The 15,381-nt window shown below is 40.6% G+C and overlaps 1 protein-coding gene across 1 annotated transcript in view; it reads right to left on the minus strand.

Annotated features, from left to right (window-relative positions):
- Positions 1–5,793: 5,793 nt before the first annotated feature.
- The window catches only part of A2ML1 (alpha-2-macroglobulin like 1), a 60,730-nt gene continuing 51,142 nt past the window's right edge, over positions 5,794–15,381 (minus strand). The window contains exons 37-38 of the transcript XR_013830680.1: positions 8,933–9,114; positions 5,794–5,875 (exon numbers count right to left, since the gene is read on the minus strand). The gene's annotated coding sequence lies outside the window, so the exon portion shown is untranslated. The remainder of the gene's footprint in view (positions 5,876–8,932; positions 9,115–15,381) is intronic.

The raw sequence follows: 15,381 nt of genomic DNA on the forward strand, positions 1-15,381 counted from the left end.
GAAGAGGTAACGCCCACCCTTCTCAAACTCTTCCAAAAAATTGCAGAGGAAGGAATACTCCCAAACTCATTCTACGAGGCCACCATCATCCTAATACCAAAACCAGACAAAGATACAACAAAAAAGGAAAATTACAGACCAATATCATTGATGAATATAGATGCAAAAATCCTCAACAAAATACTAGCAAACAGCATCCAACAGCACATTAAAAGGATCATACACCGTGATCAAGTGGGATTTATCCCAGGAATGTAAGGATTCTTCAATATACGCAAATCAATCAATGTGATACACCATATTAACAAACTGAAGAATAAAAACCATATGATCATTTCAATAGATGCAGAAAAAGCTTCTGACAAAATTCAACACCCATTTATGATAAAAAATCTCCAGAAAGTGGGCATAGAGGGAACCTACCTCAACATAATAAAAGCCATATATGAGAAACTCACAGCAAGCATCATTCTCAATGGTGAAGAACTGGAAGTATTTCCTCTAAGATCAGGAACAAGACAAGGATGTCCACTCTCACCACTATTTTTTTTGAAGTTTATTTAATTTATTTTTTTATATAGCAGGTTCTTATTAGTCATCAATTTCATACACATCAGTGTATACATGTCAATCCCAATCGCCCAATTCATCACACACACACACCCCCACTGCTTTCCCCCCTTGGTGTCCATACGTTTGTTCTCTACATCTGTGTCTCAATTTCTGACCTGCAAGCCGCTTCATCTGTACCATTTTTCTAGGTTCCACATATATGCATTAATATACGATATTTGTTTTTCTCTTTCTAACTTACTTCACTCTGTATGACAGTCTCTAGATCCATCCATGTCTCAACAAATGACCCAATTTCGTTCCTTTTTATGGCTGAGTAATATTCTATTGTATATATGTACCACATCTTCTTTATCCATTCATCTGTTGATGGGCATTTAGGTTACTTCCATGACCTGGCTATTGTAAATAGTGCTGCAATGAACATTGGGGGCACTCTCACCACTATTATTCAACATAGTTTTGGAAGTCCTAGCCATGGCAATCAGAGAAAAAAGAAATAAAAGGAATACAAATTGGAAAAAAAGAAGTAAAACTGTCACTGTTTGCAGATGACATGATACTATACATAGAGAATCCTAAACATACCACCAGAAAACTACTAGAGCTAATCAATGAATTTGGTAAATTTGCAGCATACAAAATACATGCACAGAAATCTCTTACATTCCTATACACTAACAAAGAAAGATCAGAAAGAGAAATTAAGGAAACAATCTCATTCACCATTGCAACAAAAAGAATAAAATACCTAGGAATAAACCTACCTAAGGAGGTAAATGACCTATACTCAGAAAACTATATGACACTGATGAAAGAAATCAAAGATGACACAAACAGATAGAGAAATATACCATGTTCTTGGATTGGAAGAATCAATATTGTGAAAATGATTATACTACCTAAAGCAATCTACAGATTCAATGCAATCCCTATGAAATTACCAATGGCATTTTTTACAGAAGTAGACCAAAAAATCTTAAAAATTTGTATGGAGACACAAGACTCCGAATAGCCAAAACAATCTTGAGGGAAAAGAACAGACCTGGAGGAATCAGGCTCCCTGACTTCAGACTATACTACAAAGCTACAGTAATCAAGACAATATGGTACTGGCACAAAAACAGAAATATAGATCAATGAAACAGGATAGAAAGCCCAGAGATAAACCCATGTACCTATGGTCAACTAATCTATGACAAAGAAGGTGAGGATATTCAGTGGAGAAAAGACAGTCCCTTCAATAAGTGGTGCTGGGAAGACTGGACAGCTACATGTAAAAGAATGAAATTAGAACACTCCCTAACACTATACACAAAAATAAACTCAAAATGGATTAAAGACTAAATGTAAGACCGGACAGTATAAAACTCTTAGAGGAAAACATAGGAAGAATACTCCTTGACATAAGTCACAGCAAGATCTTTTTTGACCCACCTCCTAGAGTAATGGAAATAAAACAAAAATAAACAAATGGGACCTAATGAAATTTAAAAGCTTTTGCACAGCAAAGGAAACTATAAACAAAATGAAAAGACAACCCTCAGAATGGGAGGATATATTTGCAAACAAATCAATGGCAAAGGATTAATCTCAAAAATATATAAACAGCTCATGCAGCTCAATTTTAAGAAAACAAACATCCCAATCCAAAAATGGGTAGAAGACCTATATAGACATTTCTCCAAAAAAGACATACAAATGGCCAAGAGGCACATGAAAAGCTGCTCAACATCACTAATTATTAGAGAAATGCAAATCAAAACTACAATGAGGTATCACCTCACACTGGTTAGAATGGGCATCATCAGAAAATCTACAAAAAACAAATGCTGGAGAAGGTATGGAGAAAAGGGGACCCTCTTGCACTGTTGGTGGAAGTGTATATTGATATAGCCACTGTGGAGAACAGTATGGAGGTTCCTTAAAAAACTAAAAATAGAATTACCATCTGCCCCAGCCCACTACTGGGCATATACCCAGAGAAAACCATAATTCAAAAAGACACATTCACCCCAATGTTCATTGCAGCACTATTTACAATAGCCAGATCATGGAAGCAAACTAAATGCCCAACGACAGATGAATGGATAAAGAAGATGTGGTGCATATATACAATGGAATATTACTCAGCCATAAAAAGGAACAAAACTGAGTCATTTGTAGAGACGTGGATGAATCTAGAGACTGTCATACAGAGTGAAGTAAGTCAGAAAGAGAAAAACAAATATCATATATTAACACATATATGTGGAATCTAGAAAAATAGGGAAGATGAACCAGTTTGCAAGGCAGAAATAGAGACACAGATGTAGAGAACAAATATGGACACCAAGCAGGGAAAGCAACGCAGTGGGGGGGAGAGATAAACTGGGAGATTGGGATTGACATGTATACACTAATTTGTATAAAATAGATAACTAAATAAGAACCTGCTGTATGAAAAATAAAATTAAAAAAAAAACAAGGAAAAAGCAAAAAAAAAAAGAGACACAAAAAATAAACACAGGCAGATTCGACACCAAATATACATTAAACCAGTAATTTTCAAGCTGTAGTACTTGTATCTTTGGGAGTGTATGGAAACTTTCCAAAAGGTACGAGGGCTGAAATTACCAGATCTTCAACTTCCACATGGGTTCTCCATCTGAACACTTCACTGAGAATGGGCGATGTTAGTGGAAGCTTCGGGATCACTCCTCTGTCTTCTCTCCTTTTCACTTTACAAGAGGTATAAGACTCATTCATTCCGTGCTGCATTGTTCTGGGGGTTAAAAAACAAAAACAAAAAAACCACAACTCCTGGCCACCAAAAACACTTTGAAATATCGTCACTTTGTGTAGGTAAATTACATTACTGCAAAATTATTTTTCAAGTCAAGATTTATAACTCAACCAAATTTAAGGAGTACCTAATCAAGCTGAGCTCGGATAGATCATTAAGAATCATTTTTGATGAAAGAGTGTTATACAGTTTTTGGCATATAACTTGAAAGAGTTCAGAAAATTCAGTGACATTGCAAAAGTTAAATGCCTTCCATTCCTAGTTACTTGTTTATATAAGTGAGATTTCTCAAAGAATGCATCTATAGACATTTAAAACAGAAGTAAAATTAATCCTAATTTCTATCTCATTCTAGAAATAAGTAATAATCATCTAAAGGTATATACACTAATTGAAAAAAATCCCAAACTATATCTATTCCATTAGGAATTGCTTTTCCAACATTATTTTACATTTTATGTTTAATATTTATTTCCCAAAATATCTAATATACGGTTAACTTTTTATTGTTTCAAGTTATGCTGATCTGTTACATCTATTCATAGTTGTAATGTTAACTCAATCCACAAGAATTCTTGAATATCTTTGCACTTTATAAAATAAAAACTCTTTGATATTTCAAGTTATATATGTATTTTGGGGGTAGAAAATTTGATAACACAATAAAACTTTTAAGCATAAAAATATATTAGGAAAAAGTTTATGAGGAAGGTGGATGGAAGTATTAATTAAAGAGGGAAAAGGAACAATGTAAAAATTCTGACTGTTGAACTTATTTGTGTAAATTTTTAATGGATAGTTGGTATGAAGTATAGATTACATCACATATTTCTTAAGTGATGCAACAGTTTTATTCTTTTAAAAAATTTATTGAAATATAGTAGATTTACAATGTTGTATTAGTTTCAGGTGTACAGCACAGTGAATCAGTTATATATATATATGAATATATATATTCTTTTTCAGATTGTTTTCCCTTACAGGTTATTACAAAATATTGAGTATAGTTCCCTGTGCTGTACAGTAGGTCCTTGTTGGTTATCTATTATATATATAGTAGTGTGTATGTGTTAATCCCAAACTCCTAATTTATCCCTCCCCCTCAAAAGTTTTATCCTGGCCAATATTATAATATCCAGAAATCATATCTTTTCAAGTATTTAAATTTAAGATGAAAATTCTAGATGTTGACTGAATATATTCAAAGGAGTATGTGCTTTTAAAAATTTCTTTTAGGACATATGCAATGAGAAATATTTGAAGTTTATGTTTCCTTCCAAATTTTCTTCATGGAAAACAAAATTAGTGGTCCTGATTGTTGATCCGAAATCTCTCTGGCAATGTGTTATGGACTGTATTCTGTTCCTCCAAAATTCATCTGTTGAAGCTCTAACCCCCAGTGTGATTGTATCTGGAGTTGTAGCCTTTGCAGAGGTAATTAAGGTTAAATAGGGTCATAATGGTGGGGCCCTAATTCAGTATGACTGTTGTCCTTATAAGAGGAGGAAGAGATGCCAGGGAGGCACCCAGACAAGGCAAGACTGTGTGAGGACACAGTGAGACAGCCCACTGCAAAACAAGAGGAGACTCCTCAGAAGAAACCAAACCTGCAAGACCTTGATCCTGGATGTCTACCCTCCAGAACCACGAGAAATAAATTTCTGTTGTTTAGTCCACCCACTCTGTAGTATTTTGTTATGGCAGTCCTAGCAAACTAATATAGGATGCTTCAAGTATAGAGTATATGGTAGAGACCACAGCCCTGAGAGAGAGCCCCATTATTTATGACCACAGAAGCTATTTTTAATATCAAACTACAGGATAGAGTTCTGAATTAGCAAACATCTCTGTCAAAGTCATATTTTGACCTCGTGATTTTAATCTCCTGATTTGAGCATCATCAATTCTATTTCAAAGGGACAGCAGAATCACCACAATTCGTTCTCTACCCACAGCTTTAACCTCTCTGTTAAAGGAAAATGAGAATGCATTTTTTTTTCCATTTACAAAATGTGACACGGTTCTTGCCCCAAAACTAATAAACAGATACACAGGGATAAATTTGCATATAACTTCATGTTACTTTTTCCTAACACTATTTGCAAAACCCAAATTCCTTTTATAATTATCGTGAATTTTATGCCTCAAAACTCAGTTTGAGGATCAGCTTAGAAAAGTATTGGCTTGGGCTTCCCTGGTGGCGCAGTGGTTGAGAGTCCGCCTGCTGATGCAGGGGACACGTGTTCGTGCCCTGGTCCGGGAAGATCCCACATGCCACGGAGCGGCTGGGCCCGTGAGCCATGGCCGCTGAGCCTGCGCGTCCGGAGCCTGTGCTCCGCAATGGGAGAGGCCACAACAGTGAGAGGCCCGTGTACCGCAAAAAAGAAAAGAAAAGAAAAGAAAAGTATGGGCTTACACGGTGGTAGTTCAGTGGAACTGAGAAGGAGCTCTTCAGTATTATCGAGGAGAGGAAGTTCATGAAATCGAGGAATCCTTCAACATTACCAAGAAAGGGGTCTGGGGTAGAGAAGGAAAGAGAGCATCTTGATGAAAATTCCCCTCTCCCTAATGTCTTTTTTTCCACTCTTTAATGTATTTCCTTATTTATCCTTTATGCTTTTCATCCCTCTTTTTTTTTTTTTGTACTTCTCTTTTTTCTTGTATTTCCTTCATCCCACCTACTTTTCCTTTCTCACCTATTCCATCAGGGAACTTAAGAGAAGACAAAGAAGTATCAAAGTAGCAGAATATATGAAGATAGACCAACCATGGCTGTTTTTTGAAAGAAGGCAGTACTGTTCCACACATAGACTGACGTTATTCTTATCCATGATTTATTGCACTAGCTGCCTAAGGCTCTTATAGTCTAAGTCACATGCTTCTACCTTGAATACACATTAGAGTAGTCCCATAGCTTCTTGGGGGGTGGCTGGCGGGGGGGCTTCATTTTCCTTCCCTATTTTCTCATTTCCCTCCCACCTCAACTTATTTTCCCTTCTATTCTGCTTAATGGAAAGTCTTCTTAAATCATGACTATCTGAATGGACACCTCAAATAACCACTTCAGATTTAAGTGTGAAGGGGTAGAGCAGAAAAGTGGACAAAATCCAGAGAGATTAGGTTGGTGTTTAATGGCCATTTCCTATTATTTATATCATAGTTACTGTAGAACATATATTTTGGTACCTCTCATCTAAAAAACACAACAGTTCCCAGCGCCGGTTGTTCATATTTAACCTTGGTTAATATGTGGTACACGTTTCATTTATTAAGTAAATATTCTTGAGCACGTACTATGTGGTGGAAACTTGTCAGGCACTGAGGGGTCAAAGATAAATAAATCTGGCATGGTTCCTGTCCTGAAGGGTTTATAGTCTAATAGGAAGCATCATGAAGACAAACACAAAAGTACGAGAGACATGAGCAATGCCAAAGGTGTGGCTGAAGTGCTAGGGTAGCCCAAGGGAATACTTGTAGTGCTAAAGCTCAAGGATACCCCGGAGGAGGTGGCTCCTCAGTTGGGTTTTGGGAAGAAGAAGGCAATAGACAAAATTTTAAGATGCAGTGGAGGAAAGTTGGGTGACCTCCACCGCTGAATGACCTTGATTGTCTCAGTTGAGTTTATTCAACAAATATTTATCTATTTATTTTTTTAATATTTATTTATTTGGTTATGCCAGGTCTTAGTTGTGGCAGGTGGGCTCCTTAGTTGCGGCATGTGAACTGTTAGGTGCAGCATGCAGGATCTAGCTCCCTGACCAGGGATGAAACCCCAGCCCCCTGCACGGGGAGCACGGAGTCTTAACCACTGTGCCACCAGGGAAGTCCCTCAACAAATATTTAGAAGACATTTATTTCAAGTCTGACAATGTGGAAAAGGCTGGGAATGAAATGATGTTTACACAACATCATTTCAATCTGTTTACAGTATAGATGCACATTGGTTTTCTATTGCTGCTCTAACACATTATCACCAATTTGTCAGCTTAAAACAGTACCCATTTATTTTCTCACAGTTGTAAAAGTCAGAAGTCTGAGCTGGGCTCATCTAGTGACACTGTTCCAGATCACACAGGACTAAAATCAAGGTATGGGCCAGCTCTGGAGGACAATCTGCTTCTAAACTCATTCAGCTTGTTGGCAGATTACGTGCCTTGTAGCCATAGATGGAGGTCCCTGGTTCCTTGCTGCTTCATCCTTATCATTTTGCCCCCTCCCTCTTCAAAGCCAGCAACAGCTGATCACGTCCTGCTCTCACAGTGGATCTCTCTGTCTCTCTTCTGCTGCATCATTGCTGCCTCCAGCTACAGAAAGTTCTGTTTTTAGGGTTCATGTGATTAGATTGAGACCACCCAGGTAATCCAGGATAATCTACTTTTTTTAAGGTGTGCAAGCTTAATCATACCTGCCTAATCTCTTTTGCCATTAAGGTACCGTATTCAGTAGGGATTAGGGCATGAACATCTTTGGGGGCCATTATACCTACCACAAGATGAGATCAGATAAGTACAGAGATATTTACAACACACTATAATTGGCCCTCTGACACAGGTGAGTATACCATTTTATGGGACCCATAGCACATGTAATCTTGAAAGGGAATTGGGAAAAACTTCCTCGTATTATCTATTGCTGCATAACAAATAACCTGCAAAACTTAGTGACTAAAAAATATATGTTTGTTTTTTCACAAGTTTTCTGTGGATCAGGAATTGAGGAGCAGCTTCGATGTTGACTCTAGCTCAAGCTCTCTCATGAAGTTACCATCAAGGTGTCAGCGGGGGGAATTCCCTGGCGGTCCAGTGGTTAGGATTTGGAGCTTTCACTGCCATGACCGATTCAATCCCTGGATAGGGAACTAAGATTCCACAAGCCACACGGCACAGCCAAAAAAAAAAACCACGTCAGCTGGTACAGTCATCTGAAGGCTTGACTGGAGTTGGGTTATCCTCTTAGAGTTTACTAGATGACTGCTGGTAAGAGTTCCTTACGGGATGGAGGCCTCAGTTTTTCACTATGAGGGCCTCTCCATTTGGTGGTTTGAGTGTCTTCATAACATGGCAAGAAACCATACTATCGATTATTTCCTGATCTCAGAGGTCGTACATCATCACTTCTGCCTTCATCTATTCATTAGAAGTGAGTCACTAAGACAGCTGACATTCATGAGGAAGGAAATTAAGGAGCACTTTTTAAAAGGAGAGCCCAAGAATGTTTGGACATCTTTTAAACCATCACACCATCTATCGGGCTCTAGGGATATTGTATCTATTAATCCTTTCCGTATCTCTCTGTAGGTTAGTCTCCAGTAGAATCCATGCTGACTGGTTGTGCTTTTTATGTTTTTTTTCAATATTTATTTATTTAGGCTGTGCCAGGTCTTAGCTGCAGCATGCAGGATTTTAGTTGCAGCATTCGGACTCCTTAGTTGTGGCATGTAGTTGCATGTATGCAGGATCAAGTGCCCTGACCAGGGATTGAACCCAGGCCCCCTGCATTGGGAGAGTGGAGTCTTACCCACTGGACCACCAGGGAAGTCCCTGATTGGCTGTTCTTTATGACAAATGTACTCACCTTGCTTCTGAGTGTGACGTGCCAACACCTGGCTTCTATCATTTCAGGAACTATCTTTCTCAGTGCTGTCAGAGGATCCAGGTTTTTTTAGCACCTCCAATCTTCAGCCCATGCCTGCAACTGCAGCCATCACTTAGCTTCTCCATGATTCTGGTGCCTCACTCAACAAAGCATTCCTATTACTTTGGAAAACAAAAGGTGCTCTGTATCTTCCCATGGACCACTTCTCTGAACTAGTTGATCCCTTCTTCAACTATCTACCATGGCAGTTCTGTCATTTCTGCTTCTCTTAGTGTGGGCATCACTTTCCTCAAGCTTCCTAAAAGCCATCCTGGTGGTATTTTTTGTACCATCTCCTGATATCCTTACCTGGGTATAAAATGCTGTTTCCTCAGAAAGTCCCCCCATATTGATAGACTCTCCCTTATTCGACCTATGTTCTAGATCCCTTGATTCAGCACCTCAGAATTTATCTCATGTGCACTCTCCTGGCTTCTGCTGGTTTAAGATCCTACAGCTTCTTCTGGGTATAATCTTTTTCTTCCATTAGCAGGCCCAGCACTTCCCCAGTCAGACTGTTATGTGACTTAACCCTAGGTATTGGGCAGGAGAGAAATAAGGGACATAGGCTGAGAGGACCACATGCTGTCTCATAAGGTAGAAGCCTCTGTCTCCTCTTTAAGCAAGGGAGAAATGATAGCATTTAACAGAGAGGAGATGGAAATTTTCAGGCCCTGAGAATTCAGGGGCATCTAGAAATTGAAAATTTTTGAGGGCATCAATTGTGATATCCCCATCCCAATGTCTCAGGGTCCCAGTCCTTCCCAAACAGTGCTTTGACCTTGGCATACCAGACCTGCAATGGCTGAGAGTTCAACCATCTGTGGAGCTATTCAACCTTCCTCTTATGACAAAGCTAATATTCAGATTTTCCTACCCTTGGGCTGAAAATTTTTATATCTTGCCAAGAGGCCTTCTGACTTCATACTTGGCATTTAATTGCTTATTAATCACTCTTAACATGTAATTATCTCTCTCCAAAACATCTTTGTTCCTTATCAAAAGCCATCCAATTCCACTGCGCTTGTAAACACTATTTCCACTTCTTGATGCCTGGTACAGTACAGATGTTGTGACTTGGATGAACCTTGAAAACATTATGCTAAGTGAAAAAAGCCAGTCACAAAAGTCCACATATTATGTGATTACATTCATATGAAAGTTCAGAATAAGAAAATCTATGGAGACAGAAAGTAGAATAATGGTTAACTAGAAAAGATACATGCACCCCTATGTTCATTGCAGCATTATTTAAAATAACCAAGATATGGAAGCAACCTAAGTGTCCATCGATAGATGAATGAATAAAGAAGATGGGGAAGGTACAAGCGCTATAGGAACAGAGATTCCTTGGGGGCGATTTACTGATTAGAATAGAAAACACAACTTGAAGGCCACAACCTTTAGGACTAGTGGAAGTTCTCCAGGCAGAAGAGATAGGAAGGCTTTCCAACAGCATGATAAAAAGCACATATCAGGGCTTCCCTGGTGGCGCAGTGGTTGAGAGTCCACCTGCCAATGCAGGGGACGCGGGTTCGTGTCCCGGTCCAGGAGGAGCCCACATGCCGTGGAGCAGCTGGGCCCGTGAGCCATGGCCGCTGAGCCTGGGCATCCGGAGCCTGTGCTCCGCAATGGGAGAGGCCACAACAGTGAGAGGCCCGCGTACCGCAAAAAAAAAGCACATATCAAAATTATCAGAGAGCATAGTTAGGGAACTAAAAGTTGTCCGGTATTCCTGAAGAAGGAAGTATTAAGCTGGACGGCCAAAATTGGAGCTAGAGGGACAGAAAGGGAAAGTCTCCTGTGCCACAAAAATGAAGTAGAACTTTATCGCTAGGAGTCCCTGAAGGATTTTAAGTGAGGGAGAGACATAGTCAGATTAGGATTTTAAATAGATATTTCTGGAAGCACATCACCTGAAACAATTAGACACTCAGACGTGTTAGTTGAATGAACAGGGACAGCCATGTGTATAGAGAATATACAATATGTAATAATACACTTAGTGGTGGAGGAATGTTTCGAGATGGGGGAGCAGGATTTTTCCAACAGTCTGGATGATATGATACAAATTTGAGTCAGGGCTTCAGGAGGAGGAATGAAAAGTTCTATGTACTCTAAATTCACCTCTTGTATATTTTGTTTATTAGGTAGGGCTCTTTCCTGATACTGCTTCCCTTCCTCAATCCTGTTTCCCACTAAATCCATGATGAAGAATGGGACTTAAGGGAGAAGGGAAAGCCGTCTCAATTAACTTTTTTTTTTAATTTTTAAAATTTATGTTTATTTTTGGCTGTGTTCGGTCTTCGTTGCTGCACGCAGGCTTTCTCTAGTTGCAGCGAGCCGGGGCTACTCTTCCTTGCAGTGTGTGGGCTTCTCATTTCTCATTGAGAAGTGGCTTCTCTCGTTGAGCAACACAGGCTCTAGGCACGTGGGCTTCAGTAGTTGTGGCTCACAGGGTCTAGAGCTCAGGCTCAGTAGTTGTGGTGCACGGGCTTAGTTGCTCTGTAACATGTGGGATCTTCCTGGACCAGGGCTCAAACCCGTGTCCCCTGCATTGGCAGGGGGATTCTTAACCACTGCACCACCAGGGAAGACCCTCAACTAACTATTGTTTTTTGTTTTTTTAAATAAATTTATTTTTGGCTGTGTTGGGTCTTTGTTGCTGCGTGCGGGCTTTCTCTAGTTGTGCCGAGTGGGGGCTACTCTTCGTTGCGATGCGTGGGCTTCTCATTGCGGTGGCTTCTCTTGTTGTGGAGCACGGACTCTAGACGTGTGGGCTCTAGAGTGCAGGCTCAGTAGTTGTGGCGCACGGGCTTAGTTGCTCCGCAGCATGTGGGATCTTCCCGGACCAGGGCTCGAACCCATGTCCCCTGCATTGGCAGGCAGATTCTTAACGACTGTGCCCCCAGGGAAGTCCCCTCAATTATTGTTAAGAGAAGAAATGTTGGCGAATCCTGGGTTCTGAATTCTTTTCTCTTCCTCTGTCAGTTAAATGTTGACACTCCCTTTCCTTCTCTCCCCTTCTCTTTTCAGTTCCCTGGCTAATCCAGTCTTTTTCTTCAGTTACTGACTTGAGCCTTTATATCCCACGGGCCTCACAAATCCTCGAACTCAATGTATGACACTGAACACACAATTTTCCGTCCTTCTATATCTCTGCCTGAATGGATGGAACCACCCACATAGTTGACGAGATGCAGAACATGCCACCCCAAAATAAGCCACTTTGGCATAAGGATTGTTTTGAGCTGAAGGCAATTAAGAAGCTGCAGATTCAGGAGGAACTCTCTGCCCTCCCTCATTCTGCCTAAAAGCAGGGCATAAATTTCCCTTTCAGAGCTGCCTCTCCTCCCCTCTCCCACACCAGGAGGAGAACAGCATATCACAGGAGATAGAAAGTGGCAATGACTTGTATCTGCCTAAACAAATCTTAAAATAACCCTCATCTCCTATTCCTTTTGCCCATATATTTACCTTCCCACAATTGACAACCCCTAGAAGCCCAAACCCCTCCTCCTTTGTTTTGCCACTTCTCTCAAATTAGGCTTGACTGCTTCTTTGGGTTTTCCCTTTTTTCCTGTGAAGCAGTGATGTGCACAGGAAATAAGCCTTTTCTCCTGTTAATGTCTTTTGCCAACTTAACTCTCAGGCCCCAGTCACTGAATCTAAGTAGGTAGAGGAAAAGATTTTCCTCTCTTACAGTCTACAGCCCACAGTTTAGAATCCTGACAGTTTCCCAGACTCTTCCCTGACTCTCTTGTTTTACATCCAATCAGTCATTGACAGGAGTGAGCTTTATCTGAGCCCTGTGCTCCTGGAAAATAGGCTGGTTAGGAAGTCCCTCCATCCTTTTGTTTTCCAAAGCCCCATACCTTTTGTGGCAGGGAAAACAGCTAACTGTAAAGGATCGCACTGCTCTTGCATATTCCATGAAAAGACTCATGTCCGCCCTTGCTCATGACTCCAGTAAGATCCAGTCATGACTCCTTAAGTTTTCCAACCTCTGTAAAACCTCAGATCCCTTTTCCTTTCCATGAGATGCTCTTCATTAATGAACATGTTCTCTATTGCAACAGCCTGAATAAAACCATCTGCTTAATTATCTGGTGCATTTTGTCTTTGATATCACTGTGTCTTCCTGAGGCTATCTCCTCAGTGAGTAATTCTGAACATGCCCCCTCCTCTTCGCCCCCACTGCCGGTCCACCAGCTCTTACTTAGACTGTTGCAGTGCCTCCTGCACTTCAGGACTTCAGCTTTACTCTTCTCTACCCCATTCTTCACTCTGTTGCTAGAATGATCTTTCTTTCTTTTTCTTTTTTTTTAAATATATTTATTTATTTATTTATCTGGCTGTGCAGGGTCTTAGTTGCGGCACACGGGATCATTTAATTGCAGCATGCGGAATCTAGTTCCGTGACCAGGGATCGAGCCTGGGCCCCCCGCATTGGGAGTGCAGAGTCTTAACCATGGGACCACCAGGGAAGTCCCTAGAATAATCTTTCTAAAAAGCAATTCGTGACCTAACTTCTCTCTACTTACTCACAGACACACACACACACACACACACACACACACACACAGAGACGCACACACACACACACACACACACACACACACACACACACACATCATCCAGGAGTACATTGAACTACTCTGGGGAAATACCAGCCTTCTTCCACTGCTTGCCTTTCGCACGTAGCTCACTCTGCCCAAACTTGCTCCCTTGTTTTCTGGTTGCCGCTCATCCAGCTCAGGGACCAACATGGAGAAGCCTTTCCTGATCACCCCATCGCCTCAGTCTGGGAAGGTGCCTCTGCTATGTACTCCCATAGCTTTATGTACTTTTTTCTATCATTATTTTTTGTCTCACTACAACATGACTGTCGATTTGTTTTCTTTTTCTCACTCCAATAGTCTGTGAGCTCCTTGAAGATAGAAACCTTACTCTTTTTTTTAAATAAATTTATTTATTTATTTTTGGCTGCATTGGGTCTTCGTTGCTGTGCGCGGGCTTTCTCTAGTTGCGGTGAGCGGGGGCTACTCTTCGTTGTGGTGCGCAGGCTTCTCACTGCGGTGGCTTCTCTTGCTGCGGAGCACGGGCTTTAGGCGTTTTAATGCTAAACACTACTTAAACCTTAAAATCACCTTGCTTCTCAAATATGCACAAACGTTTATATTTCAGTAAGTTGAAGAATGTAAATTTTCTCATGAACATTCCTTTTTTCAGTGTGGTTGATAATATTAAATCAGAAGATATTCCTTCAACCCCAGAGACACAAGAATAGTTTTTGTAATCATCTGATATGTTTTTTTGGCCAGATATAACTTCGTAAATCTTGAGGACCACCACCTCCTTCCATTGCAAAAAAATGGGAAGTTTTGGCAGGAGCTACAGACCCAAAAGAACAGAGGGGTGGGGCTTTCACTGTGTGGGAGGAGCATTCATGACTGCTCTCTTTTCTCTAGAGTTCTCTGTTCTCTTCCCATCATACCGAAGGGTAAGGCAGGCTTAGGGATGACCTCCTTTGGGTATGTTCCCCATCTTCTCTCACTTTGGGAACTCCTAAGAGGAGCAGGGCAAAGTCTAGGGTGGAGGAGGTAAGGAACAAATAGTTTATGCAAGCATGGCCTTGGGTTTAGGGAAATACCTACATCATGGACTTACTTTTCCCTGACCCTTTTGGTCAGAGTTTCTGATCAGTGTGTGGACTTCCAAGGTAAAAGGGTGTAATTACCTAGAGAATCGGCTCTGTTTAAATATCACTATTCGCTCCCCAACCCCCCTCCCATTGCCTCCAAACTTGTTTCCAAAACGAAAACATTGCCCCAAGGAAGAGTTTACACCATGATAAGTATCCCAAGTGGGAAAAGGCTGGGGGAAACAGGCCAGAGAAAAGCAGAGATGATAGGGAATTGTGGCCAGCCACTTTTCTTGTTATCAATCACTGCTTGCCCCAAAGTGACAGACTGGCTGAACACAGTCCCTTAATTAGGATTCTCTTTGGACCTCTCTCTGAATACTTGACTCAGATTCTTTGCGAAGTCTGGGTCAAAAGGTTTAAGGAAGAAGCCAAATTGTGAGTTTTTGTTAAAGAATAACCATATCTTTAAACAGAACCTTTGGTAACCACAGAAATATGCACAGAGTCGAGCACACAGATTTTCTTTTCAAAGAAAAGAAAAAAATCTTTTTAGTCTATTCCCAAAGACCTAAATTACATCTTCCCTTAGATTTAACCTCCAGGAAGACATTTTTATCTTCCCTGGAGCACCCTCTACCACCATCTCCTCTCTGGAGAGTCTCCTAAATGGCCCAACAGAATGGTTATATCAATGACCCCTACCCCAAGGAGCTTTCCCATATAATTCCTCCTTTGTGTGATG

This window comes from Stenella coeruleoalba, assembly GCF_951394435.1.
Source record: "Stenella coeruleoalba genome assembly, chromosome: 11".
NCBI lineage: Eukaryota > Metazoa > Chordata > Mammalia > Artiodactyla > Delphinidae > Stenella > Stenella coeruleoalba.